This window comes from Tenrec ecaudatus, chromosome 1, assembly GCF_050624435.1.
Source record: "Tenrec ecaudatus isolate mTenEca1 chromosome 1, mTenEca1.hap1, whole genome shotgun sequence".
In the NCBI taxonomy this organism is placed as follows: Eukaryota; Metazoa; Chordata; class Mammalia; order Afrosoricida; family Tenrecidae; genus Tenrec; species Tenrec ecaudatus.
Genome location: NC_134530.1, coordinates 181,326,427 through 181,351,903, shown reverse-complemented (window position 1 = coordinate 181,351,903; position 25,477 = coordinate 181,326,427).

The window sequence follows — 25,477 nt, the reverse complement described above, 5'->3', positions numbered from 1 at the left end:
ACATAAAAGCAAATAAATTATTTGGATAATTATTTTCAGAAAGGCTGGGAAGACCTCGAAGATGAGGTGAGAGGAAAGCCTTTCAATCATGATGAATGAATGAACAGCGGCTCAGGTCCAGAAACGGACAGAAGAAGACTGTCGAATCGCCACTGATGTGTCAGCTACTGAAATTGGGGCCTCGTGGCTTGTGATTCTTCAATTTTAAGTGAACGTCTTTTCCTCAGCAAGCTATAGGCCCCACGGTGTCAAAAACATTGACCGAGCTCAAAGAAGTGCTCTTTCCATTAGTCTTTTAAGCAAGATTGAAGCTAATGAAGACCAGTTTATAGAAGAAATTGTATCCAGGGGACAAGTCTTGGATTTGCCAATAACACTCCAGAGAGCAGGTGTTACAGTGGCTTTCATACGGAAACAGTCCGATGGACTTACGGACCACCGCACATCAGTCTTTGCGACCCAGAGACTTGAAGAACCAGATGGTGCTGTGTTATCACTATTAACTGCTCTGAAAGGGACTACATTAGAAGGCCCTGGATACAGTGGGCGAAAACCATGGAGCAAAACTCAAAATGAGAAAAAGACCAGGCTTACTGGTTCCAATGGCCTTTAGTCTCCATTCAGGTTTGGAATTCAGTCCCCCCCCCCCCCCACCCGCCCAGGGTGAACTGGTAGCCAAACAATACACAGGTCTACAAGGGAACTCAGAATAGCAAGGTAAATACACTTCAGAATAATCAACCATTTGAGATCAAAAGGGCAGCATTTGCCCAAGAGTACCACAGTTCAGAAGGACTGGGAAACAGGAAGGAATGGAAACAAGAGATCAGCACAGAAGGTTACGGCAATTGTTTTTCTGGATTCCCAGGAAAGGATAATCCTGATAGATTTTCTTACACAGAATGAACACAGGGCCTTATTATGCATAAGTTTTAAGAAAATGAGAGTTGCAGTGGTGAGAAAAAGACCATGAAAATTGTGTCTAGGAATTTTTCCCCATCATAATAATGAAATTTTGTTTTTTTTTTCTTCCAGGGTAGCAAGAGCTGTCCTACTAGAATTTCCCTTAGAAACCATACCCCATCCTTCCTATCACACTGATCTTGCCTCTCAGACTTACTTTTGTTCCCCAAACTCAAAGAACATTTTGAAGAAACCTGATTTGAGGCCCTCAAAAATACCAACATTGCTTTTTTTTTTTTTTTTGACGTGGTGTAGATTGAAGCACTAGAACTCTTCTAGGAAGAGTAGAGAGATGGAAACCCTGCTTTCAGAGTGTGTAGACCTAGATGGAGAATATGTTGATAAACAGTAGCTTCCTATGTTGGTATTCTTGCTTAATATAAGACCTTATAAAATAGACAGTTTTCCAAACAGGGGTAAAAAAAATCAAATCATTGTGAATGAGGGGGAGTACAGAGTGGGGACCCAAGACCCATCTGTGGGCAACTGCACATCCCCTTACAGAAGGGTTGTGGGGAGGAGACGAGCCAGTCAGGGTGCAGTGTAGCAACGATGAAACATACAACTTTCCTCTAGTTCCTAAATCACCACCTCCACCGTCTAACATGATCCCAATTCTACCTTACAAATTTGGCTAGACCAGGGGATATAAACGGGTACAGACAGGAACTGGAAACACAGGGAATTCAGGACAGATGATCTCTTCAGGACCAGTGGTGAGAGTGGCGGTACCAGGAGGGTAGAGGGAGGGTGGGGTGGAAAGGGGGAACCGGTTACAAGTGTCTACATATAACCCCCTACCAGGAGGATGGACAACAGAAAAGTGGGTGAAGGGAGACGTCAGACAGTATAAAATATGACAAAATAATAATAATTCATAAATTATCAAGGGTTCATGAGGGAAGGTGGGGGAGGGAGGGGGAAATGAGGAGCTGATACCAAGAACTCAAGCAGAAAGCAAATGTTTGACAATGATGATGACAACAAATGCACAAATGTGCTTGACATAATGAATGGATGGATGGATTGTGTTTAGAGTTGTACGAGCCCCCAATCAAATCATTTAAAAAAAAAATAGACAGCTTTCTCCAACAGCACCCTTCTTCAGATCTTCTATTTTTTGCCGAGGCTCAGACAACTAGAAAGAAAAGTATAGTATTCCCTAAACCTCCGTCCCATTGCTGTCAGGTAGATTCCAGCTTACAGTGGCCCTGTAGGGCACGGTGAATCCCCCCTGGGCTTTCCAAGGCAGCAGTTACAGAGGTTGACGGCTACACTTTGTCCCTCAGAATGGTTGGTTAGTTTGAACCGCTAACCTTCCGGCTAGCAGCTGAGCTCTTAACCGTACCACTGTAGGACTCTCATGAGCAGGAATTCACCCGAAAGCAACGAGTGAACCCTTCATCCTGAGGCCACTGTTATTATTTTGTGTGTTTTCTAACCAGTCCTTTTTTTTAAAATCCATCTCTGTAAACAAAATTGTGGCCATTTAAAAATATGTCTATTTTTAACATCTCCATCCACACAAAGACACGCTTTAATTGTATCCTAATCTATTGCCTTGTTATTGAGTATTTTAGAAACCTGGTCTTTGATAGTTCCATTTTACTCTGCCATTTGGAATTTTATGATTTCCATATTGTTATTGTCTTGTTTATAACCTCTCACGATGGTATAATGTGCTGTACTGTGTATGTTTCCAAGAAATGATAGGCTGTCTATCTTACTGTATCCATAGGATCATTCCTAGATAGGTTATAATCTGAGCAAAGAGTATTTAAAACTCTTGATTTATCTCATCAAATTGTTCTCTAGAAAAATTACCAATGAACATTTACACCAGAGGTTTTGTAAAATCGTTGCCTCGTTGCAGTCTTGTATGCATTGCATGATATTAAAAGCAATTTTTTGAAAGCAAAGAAAGAATCTTATCTAATTTGCCTTATAAAAACTCTCTATTAATGCCAAACATTCCTTTTGGTAACTTTATTTTTTTGCTCTTTACACATTTCTTGTATTTTAATGTAATGATATGTTCTTCTTAATTGTCTGCTAGATGTGATACAAGGATATTTTTTCTAGTTTGTCTTTTACTTTAAATTTGTATATGATGATAATTTACCTAGAGCAGCTCAGAGTCAAATCGATTATTCTTTTCTTTTGGTTACTACCAATATTTTGGGTTTAGAAAGTCCTCCCACCCTACCAGTTCTAGCACTCCAATGCTACATGACAAACTACCACAGAACCTTAAAACAGCAACTATTTTATGGGTGCTTAGGGATTTGGAGGCGGCTTCACTGGGTGATTTTGTGGAGGTGGTGGTGGTGGTGGTGTGGGCAGAAGTCTTATGTTGTTCAGCTAGTGGATGGGCAGGCTGGGCGTGGCCACGATGTTGGGAGTTTTGGCAGATGGCTGGAAGGCTAAGTGCAGCAGGGACTGGCCACCTGGTGCAGACAAGTGTCTTTCCAACATAGTGGCCCCAGGCTGGTTGGCCCCAGGATTCTTACAATGCAACTCAAGACCCCAGAAGGGAGCGTATCAGCAAAAAAGGCAGAAACTGCAAGGCCTTCTATGATCTAGCCTTGGAACTCAGATACTTCCTTGGTCAAAGTAGTCTCAAGTCTGCTCAGATTCAAATGGGCTCATGGGAGACGTATCAAAGAAACTATGACCATCGGTTGACGCTGCTACCCTATCCCAAGATCACTTAGAAGCACAGTTGCAATTCCCCTAGCTTATTTACACTTCGTTTTATTCTTTCTTACACATTACATCCTTAATTCATCTAAAATATGGGAGCCCTGGGCGGTGCACACAATGAAAGCATTCAGCCACTACCTGAAAAGTTAGTTCAAGTCGACTCAGAGGCGCCTCAGCAGAAAGACCTGTGGGTCGGCCCCTTACTCTGAGGCACACAGGGCCGCCACTTCTCAGAGCCGACTCACTGGGAACTGGGACAACCACGAAACAACGCACAAGACCCCATGATTAGGTCTTGGCACCTTTGCATTTGCATCTATTGTGTTTTTAGGTTTCTTCTCCTTTTCCCTTCTTACCCATTCGCCCCTTAATCTAGCTAGAAAGTGTTTAAAAATCATTATATTGGGGCCCATACCACTCTTATCACAATCCATACATACATCAATTGTGTAAAGCGCATTTGTACATTCATTGCCCTCATCATTCTCAAAACATTTGCTCTCCACTTACGCCCCTGGCATCAGCTCCTCATTTTCTCCTCTCTCCCCGTTCCTCCCTCCCTCATGACCCCTTTATAATTTATAAATTATTATTTTGTCATATCTTGCACTGTCCAATGTCTCCCTTCACCCACTTTTCTGTTGTCCATCCTCCAGGGAGGAGGTTATATGTAGATCCCTTGTAATCGGTCCCTCCTTTCCAACCCACCCTCCCACCACCCTCCCAGTATCGCTACTCTCAGCACTGGTCCTGAAGGGATCATCCACCCCGGATACCCTGTATTTCCAGTTCTTATCTGAACCAGTGTACATGCTCTGGTCTAGTCAGATTTGTAGGGTAAAATTGGGATCATGATAGTGGAGGGGGGTAGGAAGCATTAAAGAACTAGAGGAAAGTTGTATGTTTTATCAGTGCTACACTGCACCCTGACTGGCTCTTCTCCTTCCTGTGACTCTTCTGTAAGGGGATGTACAGTTGCCCACAGATGAGCTTTGGGGCTCCACTCGGCCCTCCTCCTCATTCACGATGATATGATATTTTGTTCTTTGATGCCTGATACCTGATTCCATTGACACCTCATGATCACACAGGGTGGTGTGCTTCTTCCATATGGGCCTGACTTTGTTGCTTCTGAGCTAGATGGCTGCTTGTTTACCTTCAAGCCTTTAAGACCCCAGACACTATATCTTTTGATAGCTGAATTTCATCAGCTTTCGTTATCACATTTGCTTATGCACCTGTTTGTCCTCAGTGATTGTGTCGGGAAGGTGAGCCTCATGGAACGCCAGTTTAATAGAACAAAGTGTAGAACATAGTTTTTATAGACTTATATTGAGGTTCAAATCTGAATGCTTCCCTCCTAATAGCTGATTTCACCATCACCTTTTTCCCCTTCTTTAAATAATGACCTCCTAACTGATCACTGCTGACTTTTGGAGGTCACAGGCTTCTGTGGGGCTGTTTTGGAGAAAATACTCTTCATGCTCCTTGGGACTTTGCTAGCACCCTTCTGCCCAGGAGGAAAGTGCAACCTCTCGCCTACAACCAGCTGCTCAGTCTGATGCGGGGCTGGCCAGTGAGCTCTGGATGTCTTGCTTTGGGGGCATTCTCTGGCCAGAAGGGCTTTCTGACTGTTGACCTAACTCAGAGGGGCTCCTGCTTCTCAGTGTACTTGTCCAAACAACAGGCCCTTCTACTGCCGGAGAGCTGTGTGCCTTGGGCTGCTGCCCGGGCTGTTCCTGAGGTGGTTTTGTGATTCTACGTGTAATCTTCCCGGGGAAGATTGTTTCTGAGATGAAGTAACTTGACTGCTCCTAATGGGAAATGCATAAGCTCAAGTTTATTAATATACTCAGCCCAGCTGACAAAAAGGACAACTCTAGCATCCCAGGATTGTTTCGCCATAACCTCTCTTTCTATCTCAATGCCTCTCCCCCGACTCCTCCCAACTTTCCTCTACCCTAGAGGGACCCTTGACTAGCCAGCCAGCTTCCTCTCCCACATTTCCACTTCCTCTTCTATCTCATGCAGACCTAACCATGTGTAGAGAAGCTCATAAGGCTCTATTCTCTTGATTGGTCATCCATCTTTATGAACAATGATGACCCACTACTTGGGTAAATCTACTGTACAAGATCTCTTTAAAGTGTTGAAAAGGCGACCATATGTACCCCTGGATTTGGTGTGGCCCCTGCCATACTACCTGGACCTCACCCCTGGAGCATTTGTATACAGTAGCTTTTTCCCTGTGCCCCTTTTGCACTTACCTTTCTGTACTCTCATATATATATATATATATATATATATATATATATATATATATATATATATATATATATATATATATATATTACTTACCTTAGCAGATTCATGTTATACTTGTCCTTTTGTGCTTGGCTCACTTCACTTTACGTAATTTCCTCCAGTTCTTCCCATGCGGCGATATACTTCATGCGTTCATCACTGCTTTTGAGCAATGCATAGTACTCCATTGCATGTATGTACCACAGATTTTTAAAATCCATTCGTCTGTTGATGGGGGCGATATCCCTGCTCTGAATAGCCAATGGATAAGAGTGGACAATATGGCTGATCCCACTATGAGACATGCCATCCCTTGATGAGCCAGACTCAGTGTCGGGACTGGACCAGACCGACCCTGTGACACCGAGGCAAGCCACTAAAAGTGTGCGGCAGAGCAACTGTGGGAGCAGAGCAGGGAGACCCTGAAGGAGTTCAAAGGGCAGAATCTGGGGCCAAAGCATGGCACCCCATGGAACCTGACTGAGGGACACACCTAGAGATCAAAAATCAGATCTTGATCTATTTACAGGTTTTTCTTTCTTTCTAAATTTTTTTTCTTTTAATTAATTTATTCTTCTATGGGTAATTGGTTTCCTTTTTTGTTGTCATCGCTGTGTTCACACCCATCGCCTATCTTGTTATGGCTTGATTTTTGGTGCATATTATTATCCCTACAGATCTATCTAGATAAGATAGACTGGATAAATAGTCTGGAGGAGAAAACAATGGGACCAATGGTTCCAGGGGGGCACAGGAGAGGGGGAGGAGGGGGTAAGGAGGTGGTGCTGACCAACCCAGGGACAGGGGAGCAACAAGTGATCCAAAATCAGTGTCAAGAAGGGTGTGAGAGGCCTGGTAGGGATTCAGCAAGGTCAAGGTAACCAAAAGAAATTACTGAAACCCACATGAAGGCTGAGCATGATAGTGGAACAAGAGGAAAGTAAAAGGAAATAGAGGAAATAACTAGGTGACAAGGTATTTACAGGGGTCTAAAGACTATAAAGTACATATGTAAATATAGTTATATTAGAGTGTGAGGAAGCAGACCTATGTGCATATATTTATAGGTTTAGTATTAAGGCAGCAGATGGACATTGGGCCTCCACTCAAGCACTTACTCAATGCAAGAACACTTTGTCCTATTATTTTTTAAAACATTTTATTAGGGGCTCATACAACTCTTATCACAATCCATACATATACATACATCAATTGTATAAAGCACATCAGTACATTCTTTGCCCTAATCATTTTTCAAAGCATTTGCTCTCCACTTAAGCCCTTTGCATCAGGTCCTCTTTCCCCCCCCTCCCTCTTCGCTTCCCCCTCCCTCATGAGCCCTTGACACTTTATAGATTATTATTTTGTTATATCTTGCCCTATCCGGCGTCTCCCTTCACCCCCTTCTCTGTTGTCCGTCTCCCAGGGAGGAGGTCACATGTAGATCCTTGTAATCGGTTCCCCCTTTCCAAACCACTCACCCTCTACTCTCCCAGTATCGCCCCTCACCCACTGGTTCTGAAGGTATCATCCACCCTAGATTCCCTGTGCCTCCAGCTCCTATATGTGCCAGTGTACAACCTCTGCTCTATCCAGACTTGCAAGGTAGAATTCGGATCATGGTAGTTGGTGGGGAAGAAGCATCCAGGATCTGGGGGAAAGCTGTATTCTTCATCGGTGCTACATCGCACCCTGACTGACTCATCTCCTCCCCTAGACCCCTCTGTGAGGGGCTCTCCAGTGGCCGACAGATGGGCTTTGGGTCTCCACTCTGCACTTCCCCCTTCATTCACTATGGTAAGATTTTTTTTGATGATGCCTTATCCCTGACCTCTTTGGCACCTTGTGATCGCACAGGCTGGTGTGCTTCTTCCATGTGGGCTTTGTTGCTTCTGAGCAAGATGGCCGCTTGTTCACCACACTGTTCTATTAAATTGGCATTCCAGGATGCACACCTTCCTGACACGATTGCTGAAGAAAAATGTGTGCATAAGCAAATGTGGTAAAGAAAGCTTATGGTGCCCGGCTATCAAAAGATATAGCATCTGGGGTCTTGGAGGTTTGAAGGTAAACAAGTGGCCAGCTAGTTCAGAAGCAACAAAGCCCACATGGAAGAAACACACCAACCTGTGTGACCACGAGCTGCCGAAGGGTATCAAGTGTCAAGGAACAAATAATCATATCATTGTAAATGTGTGAGTACAGAGTGGAGACTCAAAGTCCATTGGCAGCCAAGCGGACAGCCCCTTACTGAAGAGTTGTGGAGAGGAGATGAGCCAGTCAGGGTGCAGGGTAGCAGCGATGAACTATATAACTTTCCTCTAGTTCTTAAATACTTCCTCTCCCCCTCCCCCCCCCCCATATCAGGATCCCAATCAGGACATCATGCTTAGTAAAGTACAGGGACAATGAAAGAGACTTACCAGATCAGCTGAGTTGACGCAGTGGCTGCAACAATGGGCTCTGCTCTAAGAACAACTGAGAGTATGGTGTAGGACTGAGCAGTGTTTTATTCGGTTGGACATGGAGTCCTATGAATCAGAACGGGCTTGAGGTTACCTAACCACACTCATTACTTGTACACTTTGCACACGGAGTCCTCCTGGCACAATCTTTATGTACTTGACTGCTAACCAAGGTTTGTCATTAGAACCCACCTGCTATTCCTCTAGAACCGAGATGAGTTGATTTGCTCTTTGGAAGATTACCGCCTAAGATTCCGTCTGAGGCAGCTCTACTCTGCCCTGTAGGGTTGCTATGATCGGAACTGACTCAATGGCCAACAACAGTCCTGCTGCTGATAGATGAGGATGAGTCAAAAAGTGATGCTCTAGAATCATATAGACCTTTATTAAACCAAAAATATCTAAATGTGAAACTATTATTCCTCGACATATCTTCCACGAAGGTCTATGGACTTCTGAAGGCAGTACTTCCATCTCTCTCACCCTGCCTGGAAGAACTCTGCGCTCTTTAGTTTACACTAACTCAATAAAAAAACAACCAGTTTGGAAATATCTTTTGAGTTTGGGGAATAAAAAGAAGTTTGATGGGGGCAACATCAGGGCTGTAGGGTACATGGGGTATGGTTTCCCAATGAAATTTTTATAGCACAGCCTTTGTTACCCTTGAAGAATGAGCAAGTACATAATAATAGGGAAAAATCATTGGTGCAAACTTTTTACCTTTCTCTCAATAATACAGCTTTCAGTGTCCTTATAACTTCTTCTTAATGAGCCCCTGTTGTCACTCTGTGTCCTTTGAGAAAACCCTCAGTCACTATGGTTTTGAGTTAACGTCTCTGCTTTGAAATGAATTGGCCTAGCTTATTTCTTTGGAAGTCACAATTTTATTTTTTTAATACATTCACTTTAAAAAAATTGTATTTACTCGATGCTAATATAACATGTCAAATATAAATACACATATACACATATAAATGGTTTGGAGAAAATATGTATATTTTATTGGGAGCTAATACACAATAACATTCACTGACAATGTCAGTCATAGGTTTGCGGGAATAATATATATCTTAATATCCTATATAGGGAATTGTTGTAGTAAGTCAATGATTGTCTGATTATTGACAGTTCAATTATGTTCTACAAATGTCTTCTGTTTCTTCAAAGACCATGAACTTTCAGTCTTAAGTCCTTAGGATACATGTGGTTTGAGAGAGAGCCCAGTCCACCTGGTGGAGTTTCTACATTGATCTCTCTGAGCAGACTTTGAAGTATGTTGTGTGCCTTGAAGACCCAGGATTCAATGCCCGGTGTTTTATGGCACTTGGCTGTAGGTTCCCAGGATATGCCCAGAAATTTGGCCCAATGTGGCTCATTAAATTTTGGGCCAATATGGCTAATTAGGTATATATTACCAGGGGTACTCGCACTTCTCAGGGTCCTTAAAAGTATTTTTAGTCACCCCTCCTCCATTCACTTGGAGGTTGGTCCTCCCCCCTTTTCTACCAACAATCACACATGTGTGTTCTCTCCGATGTGTCTGCTCCCTTTCCCCTCTCTTGAGTTGACTTTCCCATCAGTATCCCTCATCCCTCTGATTGCGATGCCTACCTGTCCGGTGGGATCTCATCATAACTTTGCATGGCAGCCACTCAGTAGTCAACATCCCTGCCCCTCCCTTGACCATTTGATCCCCGCTGATGTTAGGAGCTCTCCACCAAAGCGGCCTTCAAGAAAACTCCCCGAGAGGATGATGCATGGTTTGTTGGCACCAGTCAGGCTCTCCACCAGGCTGTCTGGCCACCCTGGTCAGCAGATTGGATGGCCTGCCAGCCGGAGCTTGTGCTGGTCCTTACAGCAGTGGACTCATCTAGTATTGTACTTTTGTGAGTGACCAGCTTCACTCAGCATGATGTTTCTCAGCTCTCTCCGTGTCACCAGGTGTTTCATGGTTTCATCGCTGTTTTTTAGGGATGTAATATTCCATTATGTGTACATACCAGAGGTTGCTTCTTTTTCATCCAGTCTTCTACTGATGGGGATTCTGGCTGTTTCTGACTTCTTGCTATTGTGAACTGTGCTGCCATGATCATGGGGAGCATGTCTGTTCGTGATCTGTTTCTTATTTCTTTGGGGGTATATACCCAGTAATGGTATTGCTGGATTTTTTTGGGGGGGGTATACTGGATCTTATGGTGTTTCTATTAACATCTATTTTAGGAATTGCCATATTTCTTTCTTAGTGGTTCATTTTTTTCCAGCCACCAGCAGTGTGTAAGAGTTCCAGTCTCTCCACACCCTTTCCAGCATTTGTTGTTCTCTATTAAAAAAAAAAATTGGCAATGGGTATTTGGGGTGTTAGATGGTATCTCTTGGTTGTTTTGACTTGCATTTCCCAGATGGCTAATGAAGGAGAGCATTTGCTCTTGTGTTTAATAGTCATTTGTGTGTCATCTTTTGTGAATTGTCTGTTCAGGTTCTTTGCCCACCTTCTCAAAGGGTTATTTGTTTTTTTCTTGTTGTAGGCTTGTAATATACTGTGGATTTTAGTAATTACTCCTTTGTTTGTTATGTCATTGCTAAATATCTTTTCTCAATCTGCTGGCTTTCATTTTACTCTTTTAATGAAATATTTCGATGTACATATGTTTTATTTTTAATAGGTTTCATTCATCTATTTTGTTTCCATAGTGTGTGTTTCCTTTGTTATATCTAGTAGCCTACATATGTCCTGTACTAGGGCACTTAGATTTGTCTCAATTTTCTCATTGATGATCCTGACGGTTTTGAGTTTTACATTTAGGTCTTGGATCCACCTTGTTTGTTTTTGCTCATGGGGTGAGATATGGGTCTTGTTATATTCTTCTGCAGATGGATATCTAGTTTTTCTAGCACCATTTATTGAAGAGGGTATCCTCTTCCCATTTAATGCTTACTGGGTCTTTGTCGAAAGTCAGTTGTCTGTTGGCAGATGTTTTTATTTCTGGGTTTTCTGTGCTGCTCTATTGGTCTTTGTGTCTATTATTATACCAGTCCCAGGGGAAGCCACCATTTTGATTCACTTTTTTTGGTGGCATAGTGGTTGTACATTGGGCTGTGATCCACAAGATGGGCAGTTTGAAACCACCAATTGCTCCACAGGAGAAGGTGTACTTTCTGCTCTCAGTTAAAGTCTGAGAAACTCAAAGGGGGCAGTTCTAGCCTGTCCTATATGGTCACTATGAGTTGGCATCAACTTGATGGCAGTGAGCAATGAGACTAAACTTGAAAAAAATAACTGCAACAACCAATTTCATTGGCATCAGTCAATTCCAACTCCTAATAACCCTACAGGACACTGGAGAATTGCCCAGATGGGTTTCTGAGACTGTAAATCTTTATGGGACTTGAACGCCTCATCTTCCTCTGGTAGAGTGGATGGTGGTTTTGAACTTTTGACTTTGTGGTTAGTAGCCCAATGTGTAACTCCCGTGAGGTCAATAAAAGAGTAATACTGAGAGTTTGCCTGCAAGCCATCATTGTGGAAACAGGCTTAAGCATGCCTTTTAGAATAAGCCCATGCACACATGCACACATGAACTGGAATTCCTTTTGGACGTATCCTCCGTCCTCCTATGCCTGATACTGTGCTAGCTTCACTGTTGGTGGGGACACTGAGTTGATTCCAACAAATGGTGGCCTCATGCGTTACAGAGTAGAATGGTTCCTAGGGTCTTCTTGGTGATAACCTGAACAAGAAGAGATCTCCAGGACCTTCTCCCATAATACTGTTGGGTGGGTTTGAACTGCCAGCCTTCAGGTTTTGTTTTAGAGAGGAATGAATAGAGGCTTAGACAGTAAATAATGCATCCAAACCATAGAATTATTAGGTTATGAAACAGGAATTTTAACCATAGTAGCCTGCTTAATTGAAAAAAAAAATTCAAATCTATATCCCCCTTTTTAAGAGCAGGCTTATGTTTACTGTAAGATCCAACCTGATAACTGAGAGGGTCCCATGGAGCGACTGTGCAATTGAAAGGGAAAATAAAGAGATAAAAGACAGGTATGCAAGGACTCACCTCTGCCTCGGAGTCAGGAACAAGAGAGAGAGTGAATATATTCTCCAACAGCTTTACGTAGGTTTGGGCTCGCAAGCCCTGGTAAGCACATACTTAACAAGGTGGGCAGGTAACAGAGGCACATCCATAATACAAAGAGTGGGCACTAGAGTTAAGATGGTGGCTTGACTTTGGATGTCCCTGAGCCCTCTCCAGGGGGAACAATCTATGATCAGTATCAGAAGAGAGTGACTGTGGTATGGGAGGGGCAAACTAAATAGGGCCTGATTGCTTTAACTACCCATAGCTCTAGGTATATAGTAAGCAGCCATGTGATTGTAAGAATCATCTTTTTTAAAAAACATTTTATTAGGGGCTCATACAACTCTTATCACAATCCATACATATACATACATTAATTGTATAAAGCACATCTGTATATTCTTTGCCCTAATCATTTTCAAAGCATTTGCTCTCCACTTAAGCCCTTTGTATCAGGTCCCTTTTTCCCCCCTCCCTTCCCGCTCCCCACTCCCTCATGAGCCCTTGATAATTTATAGATTGTTATTTTGTCATATCTTGCCCTATCCGGAGTCCCCCTCCCCCCCTTCTCTGCCGTCCCTCTCCCAGGGAGGAGGTCACATGTGGATCCTTGTAATCAGTTCCCCCTTTCCAACCTACTTACCCTCTACTCTCCCAGTATCACCCCTCACACCACTGGCCCTGAAGGTATCATCCACGCTGGATTCCCTGTGCCTCCAGCTCCCATATGCACCAGTGTACAACCTCTGCCCTATCCAGTCCTGCAAGGTAAAATTCGGATCATGGTAGTTGGGGGAGGAAGCATCCAGGATCTGGGAGAAAGCTGTATTCTTCATTGGTACTACATCGCACCCTGACTGACCCATCTCCTCTCCTAAACTCCCCTGTGAGGGGATCTCCAGTGGCCGACAAATGGGTTTTGGGTCTCCACTCTGCAGTTCCCCCTTCATTCACTATGGTATATATATATATATATATATATATATATATATATATATATATAAATATAATTTTTTTTAATGATGCCTTATACCTGGTCCCTTTGGCACCTTGTGATTGCACAGGCTGGTGTGCTTCTTCCATGTGGGCTTTGTTGCTTCTGAGCTAGATGGCCGCTTGTTCACTTTCAAGCCTTTAAGACCCCAGACACTATCTCTTTTGATAGCCAGGCACCACCAGCTTTCTTCGCCACATTTGCTTATGCACCCGTTTGTCTTCAGCGATCGTATCATGGAGGTGTGCAGCCAATGATATGATTTTTTGTTCTTTGATGCCTGATAACTGATCCCTTCGGGACCACATGATCACACAGGCTGGTGTGTTCTTCCATGTGGGCTTTGTTGCTTCTGAGCTAGATGGCCGCTTGTTTATCTTCAAGCCTTTAAGACCCCAGACACTATCTTTTTGATAGCTGGGCACCATCAGCTTTCTTCACCACATTTACTTGTTCACCCGCTTTGGCTTCAGCAGTTGTGTCGGGAGGGTGAGCATCGTAGAGTGCCAATTTAATAAAAAAAAGTATTCATTTATTGAGGGAGTGCTTGAGTAGAGGTCCAAGGTCCTTCCGCCACCTTAATTATAAACCTATAAATATAGACACATAGATCTATTTCCCCATCCTAATATATATATTTGCATGTACATGTATTTGTCTAGACCTCTATAAATGCCCTTTGACTCCTAGCTCTTTCCTCCATCTCCCTTGACTTTCCTCCTGCCCCACTACCATGCTCTGTCCCCACCTGGGTTACAGCTACACCTCTTCTTTATGTAAACTTACCCTTGATCATTCCCTACCAGGCCTGCCACTCTCCCCTTACAACCATTTTGGGTGCCTTGTTGTTCCCTTGTCCCTGTGTTTGTTAACACCACTTCCTTATCCCCCACCTGCCACTATCCCAAGTTCCCCTGGAACTGTCGGTCCCGTTGTTTTTCCTTCAGATAGTTCATCCAGCCTGTCTTATTTAGACAGACCTGTGGAGACAATAACATGCACACAAACAAGACAGAGGAAAACAAAGCAACAGTATACAACCAGACAACAAAACAACAACAACAAACCACTGACAAAGAATAAAACAAAACACATCAAGAAATAAGAGCTTGTAGTTAGTTCAAGGATTGTTTATTGGCCCTTAGGAGTGTTTTCCAGTCCAGTCTGTTGGGGTACCACGCCCTGGCCCCAAAGTCCACTTTCAGCATTTCCTGGGGACCTTGCCACTCCATTCCCTTGCTGTTCCGCTGCACTCCCCCAGTGCTTTGCCTCGGTGTGGTGGGATCAGGTCAGGTGCAATTCTCACACTGTGTCTCCAGTGCTGTCCCCTGTATCACCCGTGGTCACTGAGGGGCATCATGTCTCATAGTGGGGCCAGCTATGTTGTTCTCTCTGTGGACTGGCTGCTCTAGTGAGGAACATCACCGTCACGGCCTGCTGGGCCAGGCTGTGTTCCACTCTCTCCTCCTCCCCCTTCATCCGCTCCCGTGTGCTCTGATCAGATATGTCCATCTCCCGGAGTAGGATGTGATTGGGGTTCATCTCCAACTCACAAATGTGAAGGTCTTCTTCCACCAGAATCTTGGCCTTCCAGAGAGTAGACAGTTTTTCCACATATACTCTCGTCCTGGCCTCAGTGTCTCACAGTTTACAAATTGCACAGAAAGAACAGAGACTCCCCAAATAACTTCTCTCCTGATGACACAGCTCCCTCTGTTATTAACATCTTGCAAGGATATCATTCCCATTCTTTACATTGAGTTGTAATCCATACTGATGACTACAATCCTTGATCTTCCTCAGCAAGTCCTTCAAGTCCTCCTCACTTTCAACAAGGAAGGTTGTGTCATATGCAGATCTCAGGCTGTTATTAAGCCTTCTTCCAGCTTCTCTAATGATTTGCTTAGCATTTAGATTGGACAAGTATGGTGAGAGGATACAACACTGACACGCACCTTTCTTGATATTTAAACCATGCAGTATATTCTTGTTCTGTTTGCAAAACTGTCTCTTTATCACACAATGAAGCATTCTGGAATTCCCATTCTTTTCAAGGTTGCCCATAGTTTGTTATGATCCATGGTGTGGAATGCCTTGGCATAGTCAATAAAACACAAGTAACTATCTTTCTGCTATTCTTTACTTTCATCCAAGATCTAGCTGACACCAGCAATGGTGTCATCCTGACCTGAACCTGTGGCAGCTGTCTGGAAATGTATTGCTGCAACTGTTGTTGGCTGTTCTTCAGCAAAATTTTATTGGCGCATGATATCAGTGATGTTGTCCTATAGTTTGAACATTCTGTTGGGTCATCTTTTCTAGTCAGTTGGTCTAGAAACTGTCTTCCAATTTTCCTGGCACAGAATAGTGAAGCTTCTTGCGCTTTATCAGCTTGTTGAAACATTTCAACTGTCATTTCACCAATACCTGGAATTTTTGGTTAATGTGTCCAGTGCAGCTTGAATTTCTTCCTGTAACACCTTTGGTTCTTATTCATATGCTAACTCCTGAAATGGTGGTGCATCAACTAGTTCCTTTTGTACAATGCCTCTGTGTAGTCTTTCCATCTTTCTTTGATGCTTCCTACATCATTCAATATCGTGTCTACCAAACTCATTGCCATTGAATCAGTACCAACTTATATTGCTCCTATAAAACAGGATAGAACTGTCCCATGTGGGTTTTAGCTTCAAGGTCAGCAGTTCCAAGCCACCAACCATTCTAAGTGAGAGAAACATGAGGCTTTCTACTGTTGTAAAGAGTTATTTTGCCTTTCTGTGATGCTCATCTTCCTGACACAATCACTGAAGACAAAGCAGGTGCATAAGCAAATGTGGTGAAGAAAGCTGATGATGCCCAGCTATCAAAAGATATAGCTTTTGGGGTCTAAAAGGCTTGAAGGTAAACAAGTGGCCATCTAGCTGAGAAGCAACAAAGCCCACATGGAAGAAGCACACCAGCCTGTGTGATCATGAGGTGTCAATGGGTAGCTAGACCCAGAACATAAAAATCTAGACCCAGAACATAAAAAATCATGTGAATGTGGGGGGAGGGGCGGCAGGCGGTGGGTGGCAGGGAAGTGCAGAGTGGAGACCCAAAGCCCATCTGTAGACAGTTGGACATCACCTCACAGAAGGGTCACAAGGAAGAGACGAGCCAGTCAGGGTGCAGTGTAGCAATGATGAAACATACAACTTTCCTCTAGTTCTTAAATGCTTCCTCCTTCCCACTATCATGATCCAAATTCTACCTCACAAATGTGGATAGACCAGAGCATGTACACTGGTACAGAGAAGATCCCACAACAAAGGGAATCCAGGACAGATAAACCCCTCAAGACCAATAATGAGAGCAGTAATACCAGAATCGGAAGGGGAAGGTGGGGAGAGAAACTGGGAACTGATCGCAATGATCTGTGTATAACCCCCTGCCAGGGGGATGGACAACAGAAAAGTGGATAAAGTGAGATATCAGTCAGTATAAGACTAAAAAAAAAAGATAAGTTATCAAGGCTTCTTGAGGGAAGGAAGTCGGGGGAGGAGGGGGAAATGAGTTGATACCAAGTGATCAGTAGAAAGAAAATGTTTTAAAAATGATGATGGCAATATATATACAAATGTGCTTGACACAATCGATGTATGTATGGATTATGATAAGAGCTGTGTGATCCTCCAATAAAAGGATATATGTATTTTAAAAAGAGTTATTTTGCCCATGAAATCTTTCTTTTTTAATCATTTTATTAGGGGCTCATATAACTCTTATCACAATCCATACATACATCAATTGTGTCAAGCAAATTTGTGCATTCATTGCCCTCATCATTCTCAAAACATTTGCTCTCCACTTAAGCCCCTAGCATCAGCTCCTCATTTTTCCCCTCGCTCCCCCTCCCTTATTAACCTTGATAATTTATGAATTACTATTTTGTCATATCTTGCCCTGTCCGATGTCTCCCTTCACCCACTTTTCTGTTGTCTGTTCCCCAGGGAGGAGGTTATATGTAGATCCTTGTAATCGGTTCTCCCTTTCCACCCCACCCTCCCTCCACATTCCCAGTATGACCACTCATGCACATCACTGTTCCTGAAGGGATCATCTGCCCTGGATTCCCTGTGTTTCCAGTTCCTATCTGTACCAGTGTACATCCTCTGATTTAACCAGATTTGTAAGGTAGAATTGGGATCATGATAGTGGGGGGGCGGGGGAAGCAGCATTTAGGAACTAGAGGAAAGTTGCATGTTTCATCGTTGCTACATCGCACCTTGACTGGCTCGTCTCCTCCCTGAGACCCTTCAGTAAGGGGATGTCCAGTGGCCTACAAATGGGCTTTGGGTCTCCACTCTGCACTGCCCCCCACCTTTCACTACAAATGGGCTTTGGGTCTCCACTCTGCACTGCCCCCCCACCTTTCACTATGATTTTTTGTTCTGATGATGCCTGATCCCTGATCTCTTCGACACCTCTTGATCACACAGGCTGGTGTGCTTCTTCCATGTGGGCTTTGTTGCTGGAATCTTTCAATATTGCAACTCAGGGCTTTAAGTTTTTCTTGATTTTTTTTTCAGTTTTATGTATGCCAAATGTAGGTTTTTTTTTGGGGGGGGGTGCTTTCTAACTCTAGGTGTTTGCACATTTTATTATATTATTGACTTTGTATTCTCAAGCTGCACTTTGGAATTTTCTGTTCAGCTCTTTGATTTCAACCTTTCTTCCATGTGCCTTATCTACTCTTTGTCTAAGAGCAAGTTTCAGAGTCTCTTCTTACATATGTTTCGATGTTTTCTTTCTTTCCTGTGTTCTTATGACCTTTTGCTTCATTCAGGGATGATGTTCTTTATGTCCTCCCACAGCTCACTGGTTGTTCTGTCATTAGTGTTCAATGCATCAAATCTATTCTTGAGATGTCCTCAAAATTCAGGGGACATATACTCAAGGTCATATTTTGGCTCTTAAGGACTTGTTTTAATTTTCTTCATCCTGAAGTTACACATTAGCAACTGATGGACTGCTCCACAGTAATTCTCTGGCCTGGTTTTAGCTGCTGATATTGACCTTCTCCATCGTGTCTTCCCATATATATAGTAAATTTGGCTTTTGCACATCGCATATGGAGAAGTCCATGTGTATTGTCACATTTTATATTGTTAAAAACGTATTTGCTATGAACAAGTCATTGGTTTACAAAATTGTATCATTCTAAATCCAGCTTCATTTCTATCACTAAGACCATATTTTCCATCTACTATTACTTCCTCTTTGTTTTCAACTTTTTCATTCCAATCACTAATAATTATCAATAGAACTTAGTTGCAGGGAGGGGGGAGTGGGGAGGGAGGGAAAGAAAAGAGGACCTGATGCAAAGGGCTTAAGTGGAAAGCAAATGCTTTAAAAATGATTAGGGCAAAGAATGTATGGATGTGCTTTATACAATTGATGCATGTATATGTATGGACTGTTATAAGAGTTGTATGAGCCCCTAATAAAATGTAAAAAGAAGAAGAAGAAAATGATTAGGGCAAAGTATGTGCAGATGTGCTTTATACAATTGATATATGTATATGTATGGATTGTGATAAGAGTTATATGACCCCCTAATAAAGTGTTTAAAAAAGAACTTAATTGCATCTTTAATCAATATTTGACTGAAGAAGTTGATAGAATTCTTCAATTTCTTCAATGCTAGCTTTATTGGTTGGTGCATAAATTTGAATAATAGTTGAATTGATTAGATTTCCTTTTTATTCTTTTTTAAAACAATTTATTAGGGGCTCATACAACTCTTATCACAGTCCATACATATACATACATCAATTGTATAAAGCACATCCATACATTCCCTGCCCCAATCATTCTCAAAGCATTTGCTTTCCACTTAAGCCCTTTGCATCAGGTCCTCTTTTTTCCCCCTCCCTCCCCGCTCCCACCTCCCTCATGTGCCCTTGGTAATTTATACATCGTTATTTTTTCATATCTTGCCCTATCCGGAGTCTCCCTCCCCCCCTTCTCTGCCGTCCCTCTCCCAGGGAGGAGGTCACATGTAATCAGTTCCCCCTTTCCAACCCACTCCTTTTTTATTCTTAAAAATGTTTTTTTTAATCAGATTTCTTTGACGGTGGATAGGTATAATCCGATTACAGACAACTGTGTACTTCAATATTGATCTTGAAATTTCCTTTCTCATAATGAATGTAACGCCATTCCTTTTGATTGTGTTTTTCCTGGCATAACACATTTTAATTCAAAATGGCCAATACCAGTCCATTTCAGCTCATTAATACCTAGGATTTGATCTTTGTGAGCTCCATTTCAATTTTGGCCACTTCTACTTTTCTTAGACTCATAGTCCAAACATTCCATTTTCTGATCATTAGCAGATTATTACAGCTGTTTGTCCTTATCTTGAGCTGTGTCCCATCACAAATGAAAGTCCTAAAAGCGCTACTCGGAGAAGTCACCATGGTCAACTCCGCATTGAGAAAGCAGCTGCTCCTCAGTCATACCTTGAGCACCCTCAGACCCAAGGGGCCCACCTCCAGCACTAGCTCCAACAAATTCTCCTTCCGTTCATTAGGCTGCAGTAACTGCCAATGTTTCAGAGCTGTGCATAAGGTAGGGGTTAGGCGATGGACTGCGATCCACTAACAAAACCACTAGCAGCTCCTTGGGAGAAAGACTGGGCTTTCTACTCCTGTAAACAGTTCCAATCTCAGAAACCCACAGATCACTATGAGTCAGCATTAATTCAATGGCAGTGAGTGAGTTTTGACAATGACTTCTGAAGTGGGCAGCCAATTTCTTCTTTGTTGTCTGTTCTTAGTCCGGAAGCTCTGCTGAAACCTGTTCACTTTGGGTAACCCTACTGGCCTTTAAAACACCCACGACAGAGCTTCCAGCATCAAAGTAATACACAGTGTGACAAACTGACAGACAAGGGGTGGGAATAAGGAATAATGATGAATAATTGATATATTTGAACTAGGATGTTGGTGTAGAATATTGAACATAGCATGGATGGCCAGATAAATGAGGAACCCTACTGGCATAATGGCTTATGTATTAAGTTGCTAATCACAAGGTTAGCAGTTCAAAACCACCAGATGCTCCAAGGGACAAAGATGAGACTTTCTACTCTTCTAGTCTCTGAAACCTACAGAGTCAGTTCTGCTTTGTCCTATAAGGTCACTCTGAGTCATAATTGACTCAAAGGCAGCGATTTTGTTTTGCATTTGCCATCTCAACAAACATACTTGCCTCAGAGAAAGTACAGCTAGATTGCTCCTTGGAAGTGATGCTTTATCTCACATATTTTGAATATGTTAATAGCAAAGATCAATCCCTGGAAAAGGACATCATACTTGGGAAAGTAGAGGGACAGTGAAAGAGAGGAAAGCCCACAGTGATTTGGACTAATAGACAATTGCTGCAACAATGGGCTCCAAATATCAGCAGTTGTTAGGATGGCTTGGGACTGGGTAGTGCACGGGATTGCTACGAGGGGAAACTGACTTGGCAGTGTCTAACAGAAAGAGCCAGAAGAACAAACAGATCTCTGTAGGAAGAAGTACAGCCATAATGCTCCTTAGAAGTGAAATTAGAGACATTGGCCTCATGCACTTTGGACAAGTCATCAGGAGGATATGCGACTATCATTCTTGGTAAAGTAGAGAGCCAGAGGACAAGAAGATCCTCAACCATATGAATTGACACAACAGCTCCAACAATGGGCTCAACCACAGGAAGAGTTGTGAGGATGGAGCAGGACTGAGTGGTGTTTCTCTCGGGTTTTCATAGCAAGCATTGCTATGAGTCAGCACTGATTTGATGATGGCTCTCAAGTAGTACTTCACAAGTGATAATTGATGAGCTAATATTTACATATACCATGGACTTCTCTAAGAAGGATCACTTTAGAAAGTCCTGAATAGTGGGAGAGACGTGTGTCACAAAATCATAAAAGATACCAAGTTTACTAATCAGTAGACGACAAAGACAACGACCTTCAGTCAACTGTCAGGCTTGGAACTGACCTCACTCTTGTGATAAGATAGTTAACCATTTCAGATCCAAAGTACAACCTGTACCCGACGACGCCTCCAGAGGTTTAGGAAAGAAGAGGAGTGGTAACAGGAAACATGGGGAGAACGCAGAATAAATGACACGTTGAGGGGCTTGCAATGGATGAGATGAAACACATTGTGGATGATTTGTCAAATACAAAACTAATGATTTGCTCCATAAACCTTCACATAACTTCCCTTACAAGTTAAAAAAAATATTGTGGTAAAATATGCATACAACCGAACATTAGCCATCTCGACAATTTTACATTTTATGTGGGTAATTTGGTGACATGAATCACATTGTGTGTTGTGCAGCCATCACCAGGATCCAGTGTCAATTTTATTTCCATCACCATCATATTAATAGACACTCAATTCCCGGAGTGATGCAAGAGGTATTTTACTACTAACCACGGAACTGGCCGTTCTGAGTCACCCGGAGGTGCTCAGGAGACAGTGCCAACAGTCCCGGCTTGAAACACCGGTGCAGCAGTTCTTCTTGGTGCACAAGGACTACCGAGAGTGAGACTGGCCTCAAGGGCAACTGGCCATGCGGACGGAGACTCAGTGCCCCTTCTTGCCCCACTCCATCCCTGGCATCCCCGAATAAACAGTGCTTTGTGTGCATCTGTCAATCCCAGAGAGTTCACCTGATGAGCTCAACACTATTTGTACTTTTATGCATAATGTGTTCAAGGTCCTTGTCACAACCTGTGATGCATTATTCTCAAGTCCATAGTTTAGATCAGGGTTCTTTTTTAAAATAAATCATTTTATTGGGGGCTCGTACAATTCTTATCACAATCCATACATACATCCATGGTATCAAGCACATTTGTACATTTTTGCCATCACCATTCTCAAAACATTTGCTTTCTACTTGAGTCCTTGGTATCAGTTGAGAAATGTGGCCCAAGACAAGAGAAGAGAGACAAGGTCATAAGGTTTCAAACTAAGAAGACGTCCAAGTGAGGCTGCAACGGGGGCGCTATTATCTTACTCATCTTTCGATCCTTGTAGAACTGTGCAGCATTAACAATGACCCCTAGATATTTTCTCTTCTCCTTTCTGAAAAAGGGCCCTACATGGTTGGCGCCATGGGTCACAGGAGAAGGCTCCCTGTCTGAAACGATACATTGCCGTCTGGCAGCGACGCACATGGAAACTTAGTCCTCCTGAAAGTTGCCTTTCCTGTTCCTTCTGTCTCCTGCCAATCCTTGCTGGCAGGTAGGAGCCTTGTTCTTTTAAACAAAGCACGGAGCGGCGGCCCAGGCTTCAGTTACCCAGTTTGGCTTTGAAAACTCCCAGCTGTTTTCTCAGGTGAGTTTTCTGTGAAACTTCAGGCTGGGGCTCCATGACTCCCTCTGTGTCCAGGCTCATCCAGAGAAGATGGGCTTCCACAGCTGGAGCCCCGAACACACCCGGAGCAGAGCCAGAGGAGGGAGGCGTTTCAGCGCTGCTGCTGAGGAATCCAAGTGTCAGTTTGTGCTTATCACGGGTGGAGAGCCCGTAAGCTGGTAAAGGAGGAGTATAAATCAGGGGAGACGGCCCTTCTGAGACTACCAAGGTGGAGGCTTGACTTTTCAGCACCCATGATCCTCCCAGAGAAGATGCATCAAAGAGATACTGGCTAACCTAAAGTTAAGTGAAAGATCGTGAGTGACCAGGGAAACAGCAACCTGGTCATCGAATTTGATGCTCGACATAAGGGAAGCCGATAGTCATGTCTTCAAGATCAAACAATCCTCTTACTTCTCATTTCAAAAAGTGCTTCTTTTTTTTTTCCATGAAGAAGGGAGCATCCAATGAAGCTGTGAATTGGTTTTTTTGTTTTGTCTCTGAAAAAAAGCAAGCACTGTCTTCGTCAGTGGGAGGCATTGGTCAGTTTTGTAAGAGAGACAGAAATTGAGATCAAATATTACCATCTCAATGTGGTATTTATCTGAATCAGGAAGAATGCACCATCAAACCATGTGGCTCAGGCTTAAGGGGTTTTCTTTTCTTTGCACACGTGAGCCTGCTATAAACACAGCAGACCACAGGGAAAACAAGTGGTCGTAAAGCCATCCCAAGGTAGGACTTTGGAAAAGAGCTTCTCTTTTCTACTAAATGGTAGTTCGGCGGGAGCTAGATCTTAGCCTTATAATGGTTTGACTGCCCACATATAAAAGAGGTAGGATTTGACTTATTCTCCACTTAGAGAGGTCCATGGGTCTTCTTTGTGCAAGAAACTCTTGGCTGCCTACCTGGAAGCTATCCTCCCTTCTCTACCTTGCTATTAAACCTATACTTTTGGTCATCTTCCTCTGAGGGCCATTTTCTTCTTAGAAACTTGGCCTCCAGCTAACTCCAGAAGGTGAATCTTCATTGATAGGCCAATTGTGGTGGCTTCTTCTTGTTAAGTGATTATGATTGTGTCAGTTCTGGCCAATGAGGCACAAGGCTGACTTTGATGGAGGGTCTGTTAGGCTCTATTTGCCATTGGTTTGTTGTTTTGTTGTATATTGTTGCTTGGTTTTGCTCTGTCCTGTTTTTGTGCATATTACTATTTCCACAGGTCTGTCTAAATAAGATAGGCTGGATGAAAAATCTGGAGGCAAAAACAACAGGACCGACAGTTCTGGGGGACATAGGAGAGCACGGGGGTGGGGGTGGGGAGAGGTGAAATGTAGTGGTGTTAACAAACCCAGGGACAAGGGAACAACAAGTGATCCAAATCAGTGGTGAGAAGGGTGTAGGAGGCCTGGTAGGGCGTGATCAAGGGTAATGTAACCAAGAGGAATTTCTGAAACCCAAATGAAGACTGAGCATGATAGTGGGACAAGAGGAAAGTCAAAAGAAATAGAGGAAAGAGCTAGGAGGCAAAGGGCATTTACAGAGGTCTAAATAAAGGCATGTACATATGCAAATATATTTATATATGACAATGGGGAAATACATCTATGTGCCTATATTTATAGGTTTATTATTAAGGTAGCAGAAAGACATGGGGCCTCCACTCAAGTACTCCCTCAATGCAAGAATATTTTATTCTATTTAATTGGCATTCTATGATGCTCACCCTCCCAACACAACCACTGAAGATAAAGCGGGTGAATAAACAAATATGGTGAAGAAAGCTGATGGTGCCCGGATATAAAAAAATATTGCATCTGTGGTCTTAAATGCTTGAAGGTAAACAAGCGGCCATCTAGCTCAGAAGCAACAAAACCCACACAGAAGAAGCACACCAGCCTGCATGATCATGAGGTGTTGAAGGGATCAGTTATCAGGCATCAAAGAACAAAAAATCATATCATTGTGTGCTCATCTCTCTGATACGATCACTGAAGACAAATGGGTGCATAAGCAAATGTGGTGAAGAAAGCTGATGGTGCCCGGCTATCCAAAGATATAGCATCTGGGGTCTTAAAGGCTTGAAGGTAAACAAGCAGCCATCTAGCTAAGAAGTAACAGAGCCCACATGGAAGAAGCACACCAACCTGTGCAATCACAAGGCATCGAAGGGATCAGGTATCAGGCATCATCAGAACAAAAAATCCTATCATTGTGAATGAGGGGGGCGGGTGTGGAGTGGAGACCCAAAGCCCATTTGTAGCAACGATGAAACTTACAACTTTCCTCGAGTTCCTAAATGCTTCCTCCCCACCCACTATCATGATCCCAGTTCTTCTTTGCATGTCTGGTTAGACCAGAGGATGTGCACTGGTACTGGAACTGGAAACACAGGGAATCCAGGGCAGATGATCCCTTCAGGACTAGTGGTGAGAGTGGCAATACTGTGAGGGAGGAGAAAGGGTGGCTTGAAAGAGGGAACTGATTACAAGGATCTACATATAACCTCCTCCCTGGGGGACAGACAGCAGAAAGGTAGGTGAAGGGAGATGTCAGACAGGGCAAGAT